The following is a 15149-nucleotide window of genomic DNA, read 5'->3' on the forward strand; positions in this document are numbered from 1 at the left end:
ACATTTACATCAGGGTTACTTTTTTCCGTTTGTATATATACTGAACCAAATTAAAAACTTCACAATCCTAAAATTTTAACAGTTTGACCAGTTATCATTGTGGGCCCTTATTGTGTATTTAAACAGTAATGGCCACGTATTGTCTTCAGATAACACCCGTTTTTGTGCAGGTGATTCGATCAAAATCATGTGCACAGCATTATAGTGGCAAAAGTGGTTTTTCACGTGCAACTGGTCACGTGGCCATAATACCGCACGTGTTTTCAGCCATACTTGTTAGCAGTCATTAACAACAACAAAAACACACAAGAAAACGAAAGTCTTTACGGCCATTTGTCATGCCACGCCTTTCAAATGTGCAACTTGAACGTGCCATCGGCATGTTGCAGACGGAAACGTCCGTAGCTGAAGTCGCAAGGACGATGGGTTGTAGTCGACGGACTGTTTATGATTTACAGACGCGTCTACAGCAAACGGGTACCACCGCTGATCGCCCTCGGCCAGGTCGACCACGTGTGACGTCACATGCAGAGGATCGTCAGATTGTCTTACGTCACCTCCGTAACCGTTTTTTGACGGCTACATCAACCAGAAATGAACTGTTTAGGGGTAGACTGAGTGCGCAAACTGTTCAAACTGCTCACCTTCAAGCACGACGGCCATACTGCGGGCCGAATTTGACTCAATTACACAGACGTCAACGTCAATTGTGGGCACAGCGATACTTACGATGGACTCAGAGGAATTGGAATCAAGTCGCTTTTAGGGATGAATCCCGATTTTACCTTCGATTTGCTGATGGTAGGGCGAGGGTGTGGAGGCGCCGTCATGTACGTTACGCCCAGTGTTGTGTACAGGAAGTTGACAGATTTCAAGGCGGAAGTGTCATGGTTTAGGGTGCTTTCTGTGGCAATGCACGTTCCAGGCTTTTTGTCATCTGTGGCAATCTCAACGCTGCTGCTTACCGCGACCAGGTACTGGCACCAGAACTTCTGCCTTTTATGGCAGCACCCGGTTTGATCTTCCAACACGACAATGCCAGACCCCACACAGCAATTTTGACAAGGAATGTCCTTCAGAATGCGGGAGTCAACGTCATGGACTGGCCGCCAAGTTCTCTAGACCTCAATCCCATCGAACACATCTGGGATGCTCTTGGCAGAAGTCTGCGCACTCTCCAGAACCAACCACAGAATTTGCAAGATCTTGGCACCATTTTGCAGCAACAATGGCGTCCTCTTCACAATCATGTGTTCACTAGCATCACAAGGTCCATGCGGAGGCGTTGTGTGGCAGTTGTCAACGCACATGGTGGCCATACACGCTACTGATCTTGTGTGCCATCAGATTCTCGTGCTTGGGACTTATGATTTAAACTGTTGATGTTATTACCCAATACCGTAGGTGCCTGGAACAAATTATGGTTACCACCGTTAATTAAAATCCTTCTTTGGACATTAATGATTAAAAATTACCTTCTCTGATACATTTGACCGTTGTATATCATATATGGGACTACTTTTAAAAATGTGAAGTTTTTAATTTGACTCAGTATATATTTAATGAGAGTGTCGTTTTAGCATCATGTGAACAAATTTTCACTCATAAATTGCTCAAACTTTATGAGTAACATCAATGCAGGCTACAACACATCGATGAGCCAGTGACGTCAAACGCCTGATGACCTTGGCGGGAGTCTGTTGCCATGATACATCGCTCAAGCTCCTGACGGTCGACTGGTGGCACAGGTCGCCTTCTGACTTGCCTGTCAAGATCATTCCACAAATGTTCGATGGGCTCATCACGGGAGAACATGCATGCCATGGCGAAACCTTAACGTTCATGTTGTTGAGGAAGTATGAGATCTAGCTTGGTGATGCTATACCGCGTCGCTGTTGTCTGATAAATGGCAGCACAACGGTTCACAACACTCATCCGGCTACCTCTGTGCAGTAATGATGCTGTGTTGCCTTGAATGATAACCAGCCTCGTCTTCAAGTCTCCACAGATGCCTCCCCAGATCACCACAACGCCGCTTCCTAAAGGCTGAACATCCTGGACACAGTTCGGCGCTAGGCGTTCACCTTGACGTCTGTACAGACGCTGTTGCCCACCTGCTCGAAACAGGCAAAACATCGTCCCTATTCGCGAATCTGCCAACGCCAAACCCGCCTGTTTCGATGGTGCTGTGGCGTTAACGTCATTCCACGGTTGTGTCGACGTGCTCGGATACCATGTTCCCTCTATTGCCGTGACACTGTCTGTCTACTGACACGATGCCGTCGCTGAAAGTTTGCACGTTCATTTAGTTCTACGAGTGCAGCCGATGTTTTCGCAAAATGCAAGTGTTTCATTAAAATTTACACTTCCTCAAGCTTTAATTCATTCGAATATATTTGGTTGTATTTGTGTGACATATTTTCACTACGATTTCATTTGTATGTTTTACTTCGTAAAGTAATTAGACAAAACACTTCTTGGCGTACTTTAGATTATAGATAGTATTATTTGCTGAACAGGGGCGGTCGGGTAGCCTAGTGGTTAAAGCGTTCGCTCGTCACGCCGAAGACCCGGGTTCGATTCCCGACATGGGTACAATGTGTGAAGCCCATTTCTGGTGTCCCCCGCCGTGATATTGCTGGAATATTGCTAAAAGCGGCGTAAAACCACACTCACTCACTCACTATTTGCTGAACAGAGCGGTCATTAGCTGGCTCCTGAAAGAGTCAAGGGAAGTAGATAGTCTCAGGCTAAGTGGCAAATGCTTTCAAAGAATCGCAGCTCCATAGCTAAAGGATCTTTGATCAAAATATTTCTGGTTTCGCCTCGGGGTAGTAGGATGTTGGTCAGCAGATTGTAGGGTTACAGGTGATGAGTGTTGTGTCATTCTGGAGCAGTCTGGTGATGACACTGGTGAACCAAACGTCAAACTGTGTGGTCCACTCTTGCTCTAATAGGCAACCAATGCAGGACTTCCAGATAAGGAGTGATGTGAGTAGGAGTGATGTGAGTAGGGGTTTATGTGAGTAGGAGTGATGTGAGTAGGAGTGATGTGAGTAGGGGTGATGTGAGTAGGAGTGATGTGAGGAGGCTCTGGGACGTTTCTGACAATACGAAGTGCAGTGTTCTTGATAAGTGTTGGGATAAGTGTATTTGTGACATCTCAGAGCAAACGTCTTTGCAGCAAATGATCTATCAAGTGTATGCTCCGGGGTGGAATAGGTCTTCAGCGACCCATGCTTGCCTTAAAAGGCAACTATGCGTATTGTAAGAGGCGACTAACGGGATCGGGTGGTCAGGCTCGCTGACTATGTTGATGTATGTCATCGTATCCCAATTGCGCAGATATATGCTCATGATGTCAACCACAGGATTGCCTGGTCCAGACACTATTAATTGCAGACCGTCGTCATATGGCTGGAATATTTGCGGCGTTAAACAAACAAAACAACAAACACCAAGTGTATGTGCTGCATTTGTTATGGATATCAGTTGTTGTCAGGTCACTTAATGAGTTGGGGTTTTTTAAATATCGATATTTATTGTGGAATAGCTCGATTAATCGTGAAGAACAGAATACGAACATATTTTGCCCATTCTGACATATTCATCGACATTGTAAGATACACACGTTGTCAGTCATTTTTTGATGCACCCTCTCTCTCTACGTGAACTTGTATAGTTGTGAGACAGACATGACGTCACTCTGGAATGAAATACAATGGATGAAGTCACGTGCCTACGTGATAACTGAAGTTGTACTGATGAATATCGAACAAACGTAATGCTTTATAAACGCGGTATCTATTTCGCCAAGTCGAATAGCATGGTTTTCAAATTTAAGGTTGAAAAACAGTGATACTTATTAAGAAAATATTTTGAGAATATGTTTTATCATCAAAACGATATTTACTGTCGAATTTTCTACCAGCAATCCGGATGCGGATAGTCTACCTGACTATTGCCCTACATTATCCGTACATCCGTCCATAGCACTGACACTGCAGGAGTAGAGGAACCTCTCGGGGAATAGGGGTCAATAACGTACATGTGTACAGTATTCAGGAGGCCACCAAGTAGTCAGCTAATACAGAATATATACTGAACCGAAAAGAAACGTCGTCCCAGGTAACATTGCATGAAAAGTTGTCATTTAAATATCTGGGTATTTTTTGTCAAATTTTCTAAAATTTAACATTACCTTGTCCGGAACAAATAAAATTTGATGATAAAAAAAACAAAGCAGATGACGAAAAACCGATCGCCCAAACGCATCACGGCAACGGCCATGGTAATCCGATGCACGTGAGTTCCGTGCAAATTGAAATGCACGTGCGTTCCCGCATTTCGACACCACGTCATCGCCGGGACCGTCTTCAGTGAGAGAGAGAGAGGTGTGGTCTGCTCTCTGGTCTTCCAGGACATCGGTCCAGGGAGAGGCAATGCTGTCACAGCAGCTCGGTACATTGATCAAGTCTTGAGATCACACGCCATACCTCATTTGGCACGTCGCCACAACCACGAGTTTCAGCATGATAACTCCCGTGCCCACACTGCGAGAGCAACAAGAGACTTCCTCCAGCAGAATGGCATCGGAACCATGCAGTGGAGTGCCTCAGCCTGACTTAAATCCTATTGAGCACCCGTTGGACGAGATTGAAAGACGGCTGAATGACGTCTGACCAAGGCCGACCACTGCAGCTGAACTGCGTCAGGCATTCCTCAGAGCATGGGCTCAAGTGCCTATGGCCTTCATCAACCGCCTCATCCATTCCATGTATCGACGTTGCACGGCAGTCATCAATGCACATGGAGGACACACGAGATACTGACTTATGATGCCATTTTCTCAGAGACTAGTGTTGTGTTTCACTTTAAGAACATTTGACACTTTAATTTCAAACTTGATGATCAGTTTTGCCAAGTTTCATCTTTTTAATATGTCTCACAGGATGTTTAAAGTGTTTGGACAAATAAAGTTTCTCATATATCTATCCATGGTGACGTTTCTTTTGCGGTTCAGTATATATTTACATGTTCCCGAAACAAATACACGACAGCGTCGTCAACGATTTACGAACGCTTCCTGTTATTGTCGATTCCCCACGCAGGAATGTCAAAATGTCCCATCCCCTTTCTTGCGTCTTCGCCGACTGTCCGCAAATTTCTTACATTGAGACTCCGTTACTGTAATTTTCTCTTGTCTTTTCTCCCCCGAGTTATCATGATATGTGATGTACATGCTGGTGTCTAGAAGGTGTCCACTGACACCAATGTCTGTAGTAGTAACGCCAGCACTCTCTTCCAGTTTGTCGTCTGCTCTCGTGACCTTCTCGTCTGGGCTATTGTCGTCTGACTTCACATCTGTCATTTTCCCGCGTCTTTTCCTGTACCGCTCATGTTCCTTTATCAGAAGCGAATTGGTACCGTACACAGACTTTAATCGCTCGTTTTGACAATTCAAGATTTCATTAATTGTGGTGATGTTTTCACTGCAGCAACGACCATCGTGAATAACGCGCCTCGTCTCAGACACTGGACGCTGGCATTCATTAGAATCCCCCAGGCAGCTCGTGTACACTGAGACAGTCCGCGACACTTTGGGGTCCCTGGATGTGACAGCAACGACCCTGCGGAATATCGTCCCCAGAACAGCTACACAAAGGACAAACCACACACATGCCCAGGCATCCGTCATGTCTGGAAAAGAAATTACAAAGTCCTTCAAAATGCACGGTACAAAATTATTTAATTGTAAAGAGTCTGACACCCTCATTTAAACGGCGGTGTATGCGCACCAAAGCCATGTGATCAATATGATGTTATTGTAATAATAATAGTTCATTTCTATTGCGCTCTATTGCCACACCACACGGGGGAATGCTCAAAGCGCTACACTGTTAACACCCCGGTCACTGGATCAGTGTGCACTCGATTTCACTCTCAGCTTCCAAGAGATTTATAGTCAATTAACTCCCTTTCCTCGGGAAGATGGGGAGCAGGGCCGACGCCCTAGAAACTCTCAGCAGTCATGCAGTCACCCATTGCTTAACTTCGACTGATTTGTGAGTGAGTTGGGTTTAACGCCGCTTTTAACAGTATTCGAGTTATATCACGGCGTGTCAGCTTAATGTGGGAGGAAAGCCCGAAGTGATGCAGGTCTCAGACGTTTACCACTTCGGTGACACCCACGAGCACGGGTATGGTGCTGACAAACCTAGAAACATAATCGGGCGAACCGGGATTCGAACCCACAATCATAGGTTTCTGGCGTGCGCTAGGGACGCAACTCTGCACAGCGAATTGCGGCGCCTTGGACGACTGGGCCATCCGTGCCCCCGACTGATTTGTGACGCATGCCTAGTACACAGGACCACGCCTGCCACCATAGCTGAGACACGGAAGCCCTCTCAGGCCGAGGAACGAAGCATATTTTATAAAACATTATAGTTTCAAATAGTTACAATTATTTTGGCATTAAGTATGGACCTATTCCAATCTTTCATCATATTTTAAAGGCTACAACATAAGTTATATATAAGCTTTCAGGAACAGAATTTCAGATATTAGCATATCATGGCGTGCCAGGTCAATGCGGGAAGAAAGTCCCAAGTCCACGTGCACTGGTAAAAGGCTAACAAATTAAGGATCATGATCATCGAATCCTGGCAGAAATAAGGGACACAACTCTGCACAATGAATTGCGGCATCTTAGATAACGGAGCCACCCGTGTACCTTGTTTCAGCTGGGTAGAGGGCTGTGTGTGTACTAACGTGTGTACGTGTGGCTTGTTGGGGACATCCTTCTCGCTCCTTACTGTCGTACTTTCCAGCCTATTATATAGTGGTGAGGCAAGGACAGTCTCAAAGAGCGCTCTAAGAAATGTTCCCGTAGTCATTCATAACGTTTCCATGTCTTTAAGGAGCAGTTAATGTCTTAAACCTCCATCTCAACAAAAGTTTGGACCCGTGAATATCCGGGTAGAGCATAGGTATTCAGCATCCCAGCCGTAAGCGGCGACTATGGTTATCGTAAGATGCAACTAACGGGATCGGGTGGTCAGGTTCACTGACTTGGTTGATGCATGTCATCGTATCCCAGTTACGCAGATCGATGCTCATGATGTCAATCACTGGATTGTCTGGTCTAGACTCGATTATTTACAGACTGCTGTCATATAGCTGGAATATTGCTGAGTACGGCGTTAAACAACAACAGTTTGGATGTTCATTGCCCCCATATATCGACTTCTAAGATCGAATGTGAGAATCCCTTAACACTTGTACCTGTACACTGTAAACACATGCACGACCTGTTCAGATCTAAACGTGTTCAAGAATGTGTTGAAATCCTAAAGGATACACATTTCGTGTCTTCTATCTTAACACGTCTAGGGTCCATCACATGAAATGAACTGTCGTCTTGCAGCCTAAACACGACCTAAACAACATCCACATAATCTAAACATGTTTAAAATTTAAACATGTTTAAATACTTAATATGTTCAGAATTTAAACATGTTAGTGTTTAAACAAGTTCAGGACAAAATGCATTTCATTGTTTATTATCCTAATAATCTAAACATGTTCAAAGAAACTGCGTAGCATTAGGCATTAAGTCAAATGTGGATAAGGTGCATAATATATGTTGAAAATATATGGCACTTGCTTAACACAAATCCCACCAGGACTAACAACGACTTTGGTACAATATTAACACAACAATGTACACGAAGCCATGTTAACGGTAACCAGGGGAATTGACATGTATGACGTCAACAGTCTCCATAGCGCAGGTGGCATAGCTTGAGGACTATCAAGAGGTTGTCAGTTCGTATCCCGCCTTGGTTTATAAAGTGTTGTGCACATAAATGTGTTGTTGTATGACTTATAGTATTTTCTCTCTTAGAGGAAAAGAAGATGACAATGAAAGTATATCTGATTGGTACGATAGACCCTTAACCTTAACGCTATAAAAATGGACGAAATAAGGGTTTAACTGATTTGGTAACAACACCTGCACAATTATGCGATCATCGTTTCCGTGCAATACTCCATGAGCACGTATTTCCCTTGCCGTGGCCTGGTATTTGAAGTCAGCTCATCTGTGTGTACCGTTATTTATTTTCCATCTGCCTGACATCGTGCTTAACGGTATAACTGTATATAAATTTACATAACCTTATAAACCTTATCTACTTGAAACTCGGAATTGTATAGTTTTCGGGAGAGGGGTTTCGAGTTGTTTAATTTTATACCCCTGTTTCAAATAACAATGTTTATGTTCTAATCCGGTATGTCCATGTGTTTAGAACCCAGTGGTGAACTCGGAGCTTCGAATCAGAGGCAGGAGTCGACTTAGATCAATGCAGCTAGAACTTTCAGAATAAAGGGTACTTTCGACAAAACAGTATACAAGACAACGAGATGCCTCTCACATGCACATCTCGAAATCTATGCATTATTATTCAATAAACCTTTTTTTTATTTCTTGTTGTTTGGTAGTCATGTTGGTTATTTTAATGACGTTATTTGGAAATGTCCCTTGCAGTGTGGGTGTCTGGCGGCTGTGGTTAGGACAGAAGTGTATGTAGTCCCATACATATCGTCCCAACATTTGTTGATATATCAACTGCCATATACATCGGCGGCAGAGGATATTACTGCCAGATTCCCTCAATGTACACAAGAGTTACATTTAACCCACCAGGAACTATTTAACTACCCCTGAGATTGGAATGAAGCCTGCTTGTCAAGCAATTAAAAAGAACCCTTCACGCGTGCTTTTTTAGTACCTGCATTGTTTTTAAACGAAGACACCATCATCGTACAACATTTGAACTTCAACGTTTCATCTATTTCACGGAGTGGCTTGTTTAAATAGGGACATAACAATTACATTAGTTTGAATACGTTATTTATTTGGATAATTGTTGCACTGCTAAAATTATTAGATAATTATCTATGAGAGTAATTATGCTTAAAATGAGATTATATGAAACCAGAGCGTGTGTGTTGGAGTTTAATAATTTAGCATATCAAGGTTATGACTGCGTCATGTGCACTTGAATTACCTCGCAGTGAGTGGGGTCAGCCTGACACGCTCGGTGTATACATACATCATGTGTATTTCAACACAGGCATGCAGAGAGGAGTGTCCTATTTTGAATAATGCAATATGAAACCATATGTTTTAAAGTCTAATGACATGTGGTTGTTTTATCCTCATTGTATAATATTCCCTAAAGAGTGTCACTCCCTCGCATTGTCCTTTTAAGCGTTTTATACTTTTCGACTCCCCGTCGTGTTTTTCAGCTTGACATCGCACGAACACAAAACACGGAAGTTTGACTGCATTAATGATTTTTTAATGTAGCCCTGTTTTCGATTTCTTTCAAAGAATGACTTTCGTTGACATTGGTGCACCGGCATTCTAATTGCGTTGAACACCCCGACTTCAAACTCCCGCAATGAAAGTAATACAAATGAGTTGTAAATATGTGATATGTCTGTCAAAAGAGAGGAAATCAACTTGTAATTGACTTAAAGACTATTACATAAAGCGCTGCGGAAAGATGCGGGAGATCGCCGCGTGAGAGCGTGCACTGGGTACACGAACAGCACGAGGAGACGAGGGGGCACGAGCACTTCCAGACAGTATTTACACACAGCCAATTCCGCTGGTGGCCCAGATGTTATCGGTCGGAAACCGGAATCACTCACTATTAAGTGCTCACCGCAACAGAGATGCTGTCAAGCGATCTTGTATTCACGTCTAACATTGTGATCAGTATACTAAAGAAGTGGGGTTGAGGTTTTCGTAATGTTATAAAATGACAAATACATGGTTGTGAAACACATATTTGAGACATTGCTTTGTACATGTTGCCGCATCCGATAGAAGTGACATCGTTAAGTCTACACTTGGTAAAGAAAAATATATTGTTCGGGAATTAGGCGATACGAATATTATATGTTACTTTGCTTTGTAAATCTTTTTTGGTATTAGATGTAAATGTATAATTGACTAACTCTGTGCCGAGTCACTGTCATGGAGGCCCAGTGGTTAAAGCATCGATTCATCACGCCGAAGACCTGGGTTTACTTTTCTATACGAAAACCATGTGTTTAGGAACTTGATGTACTTGGAGCTCTGTGTATTGTCACCTAAACACATTCATCAATACTCAGTGCTGACTCACCTAAACACATTCATCAATACTCAGTGCTGACTCACCTAAACACATTCATCAATACTCAGTGCTGACTCACCTAAACACATTCATCAATACTCAGTGCTGACTCACCAAACACATTCATCAATACTCAGTGCTGACTCACCAAACACATTCATCAATACTCAGTGCTGACTCACCAAACACACCCATCAATACTCAGCAGTCACTCACCAAACACACCTATCAATACTCAGCAGTCGCCATCAGGCTATCGCATGTCAGTCCACCGACAAATGGTCTCCAGTATCCCATGTTCCCGCTTGCCAGATCAAGAAGACGCTCCAGATAGATCAGTCGTTTGATATAAGTACAAAGCTTCCCGGGTGTGCTCCCAGGGTCTTGCACCAGACAAGACCACCGTGAACATCTCGAGTACTTCCATTAGAACTAGAGCATGTGTGACGGAATTGCCAGTACTCCCCATTACAATCAAAGGTGCAAGGTCAGATTGTGGGGTTAAACGTTATTCTGACAGTGGTGTCTGTCAATAACAGATCAACAGATCTTTGATTATCAGTAAGGCGACGCAACGTTCACACAACCAGTAAGTGCATGATGATACACGTGAGTGAGTTTAACGCTTTTAAGTTTAAGTGTGCTAATGCTATTTAACTCTGCACTCAGCAATATTCCAGCTATATCACGGCGGCCTGTAAATAATCTAGTCTGGACCAGACAAACCAGTGGTCGATATTGTGTGCAACGTCCAATATCGTGATACGATCAACCAAACCGGTTAGGACATGTATCCCCTATCCATTTAGTTGTCTCATACGACAACCATAGTTTGCTGACCCGTGTGCACGTGGGCAGTTATTCCGAGGTAGGACGTGCACGTGGGAAGTTATTCCGAGGTAGGGTGTGCACGTGGGCAGTTATTCTGAGGTAGGACGTGCACGTGGGCAGTTATTCCGAGGTAGGACGTGCACGTGGGCAGTTATTCCGAGGTAGGGTGTGCACGTGGGAAGTTATTCCGAGGTAGGGTGTGCACGTGGGAAGTTATTCCGAGGTAGGACGTGCACGTGGGCAGTTATTCCGAGGCAGGGTGTGCACGTGGGAAGTTATTCCGAGGCAGGGTGTGCACGTGGGAAGTTATGCCGAGGCAGGGTGTGCACGTGGGAAGTTATTCCGAGGTAGGACGTGCACGTGGGCAGTTATTCCGAGGTAGGGTGTGCACGTGGGAAGTTATTCCGAGGTAGGGTGTGCACGTGGGCAGTTATTCCGAGGTAGGACGTGCACGTGGGCAGTTATTCCGAGGCAGGGTGTGCACGTGGGAAGTTATTCCGAGGTAGGACGTGCACGTGGGCAGTTATTCCGAGGTAGGGTGTGCACGTGGGAAGTTATTCCGAGGCAGAGTGTGCACGTGGGAAGTTATTCCGAGGTAGGACGTGCACGTGGGCAGTTATTCCGAGGCAGGGTGTGCACGTGGGAAGTTATTCCGAGGTAGGACGTGCACGTGGGCAGTTATTCCGAGGTAGGGTGTGCACGTGGGAAGTTATTCCGAGGTAGGGTGTGCACGTGGGCAGTTATTCTGAGGTAGGGTGTGCACGCTTTAGTGTCGGCTGGTATAAATCTATTTTTGGTTATCTGCAGTGAGAACAGCGATGACATTTTTTGTTTCTGAGCAGTGTATCAGCGACATTGCACGGACACGACACTAACTTAGAATAAAAAGTTGTAGGATTCGAACCCAAACCAGCAAGGAATTTATTCACTCTGCCCGTTTGCAGTTATTGAATTATGTCTACACCCATGTGCCCTACAAGATTAAGCTATAAGAAATCTAAAACATAGAGACAACGACTCCATACCGAGCCAGGTCTAACCACGGGTTCACGTCAGTCAGCAATATCCACGCCACCCCCCGGTCCAGAAACAGCAGGCAGATCAGTGGGTTAGATGCAAGTGCAACGACCCGCGCCGTCGGGAACGATGACACTCGGGTCACACATTTTGACCATCCGATCTACTGCGGCAAGTCTGGGACGACACAATTTGTTTGTTTGTTGTTTAACGCCACACTCAATAAATATTCCAGCTATATGACCGCGGTCTGTAAATAATCGAGTCTGGTCCAGACAATCTAATGAATGATATTATGAGTATCGATCCACGCAATTGGGATCGATGACATGCATCAACCAAGTCAGCGAGCCTGACCACCCGATTCTGTTAGTCGGCTTTCACAACAAGTAAAGTCGCCTGGCATGGGTTGCCGAAGACCTATGGTAACCCGACACAGATAAAGTGGAGTCGCGCGCTACACCCAAGCCAAGTGAATAAAAACACATGATACCTTGGAGATGCCTAGTGGTTAAAGCGTTCACTCGTCACGCCGAAGACCAGGGTTTGATTCCCATACATGAGTAAATTGTGTGAAACCCATTTCTGATTTATCTCCGATGTGTTGATGCTGGAATAGTGCTAAAAGCGGCGTCACCGTGGTCCCTGTATTTCAATAAAGGCGGTCAGTGTGGGATTTGCCCACAAGGTGTCGGGGTCGCCATGGAAGAAAACAACGTCGGTGAAACCCACCAGCATGTTTGATGCGAACAGGCCAAACCTGGGAGTGTGGAATGAGGATCTAACCAACAACTCCATGGGACAACATGTGCCCCCACATTTAGAAAACGAGAAATAAATTGTGCCCCAAATGGAACGGGTACACTGTATTGTGCCCCGGGCTGTGCTTTACGTGGACGTGTAAACCAGATACTACAACAGACATGGGTTAGAAGAGTCATAATTCCATATTCGCTGCAAAATGCTGTATAAACCATACATGTTAATATTTTTAAAGCTATTTGCCTTATTTGTGAATTCAAAAAATGACGGACTTACCCAAATGTCTATGATTGTTAGGACAGTTGTTTGGATTGTCTCCAACACGCACATGCAATGCATTACTTCTACTTTCGCCGGACGTGGATTTTCCTCTGCTTCAGTTAACAGGGTGAAGTGGCCGGTGAGGTTTAATTACGATGTACTAGACCTTCCACTCAGATTACAACGCGACAGCCAGCTTGAAGCGTACACACAGGACCAGGCACTTGTTTCATACATACACGTCAAGTCTGACCAAGACCCTACGTCGTCCCATGATCCTTGTATTGAGTTCGAACCCCCCTAATCGCCCTGATTATCATCATTGGGTTGGCAGCCTCCCAGTCGTGACTCTCACCAAAGACCTATAACGGCCCATCAGCCTGATGACTATCATTCGGCTTCATCCTAAACTAATTGCAACGTGGTCATGCCTTGCTTCTTCGTGTATCATACCAATGGTTTGTTCTCTCAGCACCATTACTCTTAGCATGTTATTCGTCACTGTCCAACGGTTTGTGTGTGAATGACCAGTACATCGTTCTTTTTATATCCATATCTTCGTAGGCTGGCATGCTGCAAATGCAGCAAAGGATTCACTTCTAACTCAAGTTCCACTGATCTGGGTAATGTAGCACGTGCATTACTCGGCAAACTGTTGTGGCTGTGTTTGGGCAATTGATTCTCAACCATTTTGTAACACTATTCGGGGTTTTGACTTTCAGTTTGATAAAGTTTCTTTTTTTCGTCAGTTTACATCAAAAGTTATGCTTCTTATGTACATCATCCACAATCTTAGTTATGTTAAAGTGCCTTCCTCCGGTAGATGCCAGTACAAACATGTCAAGTTCACCGGATGTTACTACACATGGTGTAAAATGGTCCCTTCGATGTCCATCCTATCGACCATAAGACTCCACCTCTCATATCACCAACAAATGCTTCAAACAACATGGCGGCGCCCAGTCAAGACCATCTGATCGATAGTCAAAATCTTCTTCTTCACAAAACGGGCCTCATGGGCGGATACAGCTTTTTTTAAAGGGGGGGGGGTGGGGGGGTGGGGTGGGGGGGGGGGGGGGGAGTTGGGGGTGCACAATTAAGATCTATTTACTGTCTATGGTGGTAATTTATACAGAAATAAAGATTTTTTTCGAAATAAAAAGGGGGGGTGCGCACCCCCCGCACCCCCCCCCCCCCCCCCCCCCCCCCCCCCCCTCTGTATCCGCCCATGGGCCTTATCTCGAGAAATGCACCAAAATACCTTAGCACCTTGATAAAAATCATGAAAAGATTTGCACAATATCTGTCGATGCCCAGTTGGTAGTACACATGCTTTGCAAATTCTTCAGTCCACCGAAATCTGCACGTGTTTACGAACCAGATGTCTAGTTCGTTACGCGATTTTCATTGGACTATGCATAGACTCGTTAGTCCAGCCAAGATGACACTCCCGAACTCAAATCTAGTTAAAGTCAGTTAACGCCCTTGAAGGGTGACCTTCAACTGCCACCACTAAGGACAGCGTCTAAAAATACAAGATATACTCTTCAAAAAAAGAAACGCCATACTGATATTTTTGGCCATAAAAGCAAAATTAGCGGACCAAGAGGTGCAAAATGAAGAGGTTTAATGTGTTATAGTGTCAGTGACAAATTTCTTGGATCAAAATAATCACAAGGACATGCAAACCATTAGTCGGGAAACACGTACAATTCGGAAGAACGCACCCAGTGCATTAACAAAAGAGCCATGGAGCTGCACGTACTGCACGTGCAGCAGCACTATAAAAGGTATTAAAGTGCATGGTTTTTGATTGCCTGGCATCGGCGTCAATCGAATAATGACAGTTAAACAACATCCAACGATTAACAGAAGTGCAAAGAAACAACGTCATAGGCCGCTTGCAGGCAGGGGAATCCCGATCAGCTGTAGCCAGGGTTTTCAATGTAGCGCCCAGCACTATCACAAGACTATGGGATCGGTTTCAACAGCATGGGTCAACACGTGATCGGCCAAGGTCGGGACGACCAAGGGTTACCACCCCCGCCAAAGATCGCTACATCCGACTGCGTGAAAGGCCGACCA

At 44.6% G+C, this 15149-nt stretch overlaps 1 long non-coding RNA gene across 1 annotated transcript; it reads right to left on the reverse strand.

Annotated features, from left to right (window-relative positions):
• Positions 1–3592: 3592 nt before the first annotated feature.
• On the reverse strand, positions 3593–13465 carry LOC124145817. Its single transcript, XR_006862602.2, has 3 exons — positions 13080–13465; positions 5173–5700; positions 3593–3706 (listed from the first exon to the last, which is right to left on the reverse strand). It is a non-coding gene; the product is annotated as an uncharacterized LOC124145817 (long non-coding RNA).
• Positions 13466–15149: the final 1684 nt, after the last annotated feature.

The sequence above is a fragment of the Haliotis rufescens genome, unplaced genomic scaffold (genome assembly GCF_023055435.1).
Source record: "Haliotis rufescens isolate VD_foot unplaced genomic scaffold, xgHalRufe1.0.p SCAF_6, whole genome shotgun sequence".
Classification (NCBI taxonomy): Eukaryota; Metazoa; Mollusca; class Gastropoda; order Lepetellida; family Haliotidae; genus Haliotis; species Haliotis rufescens.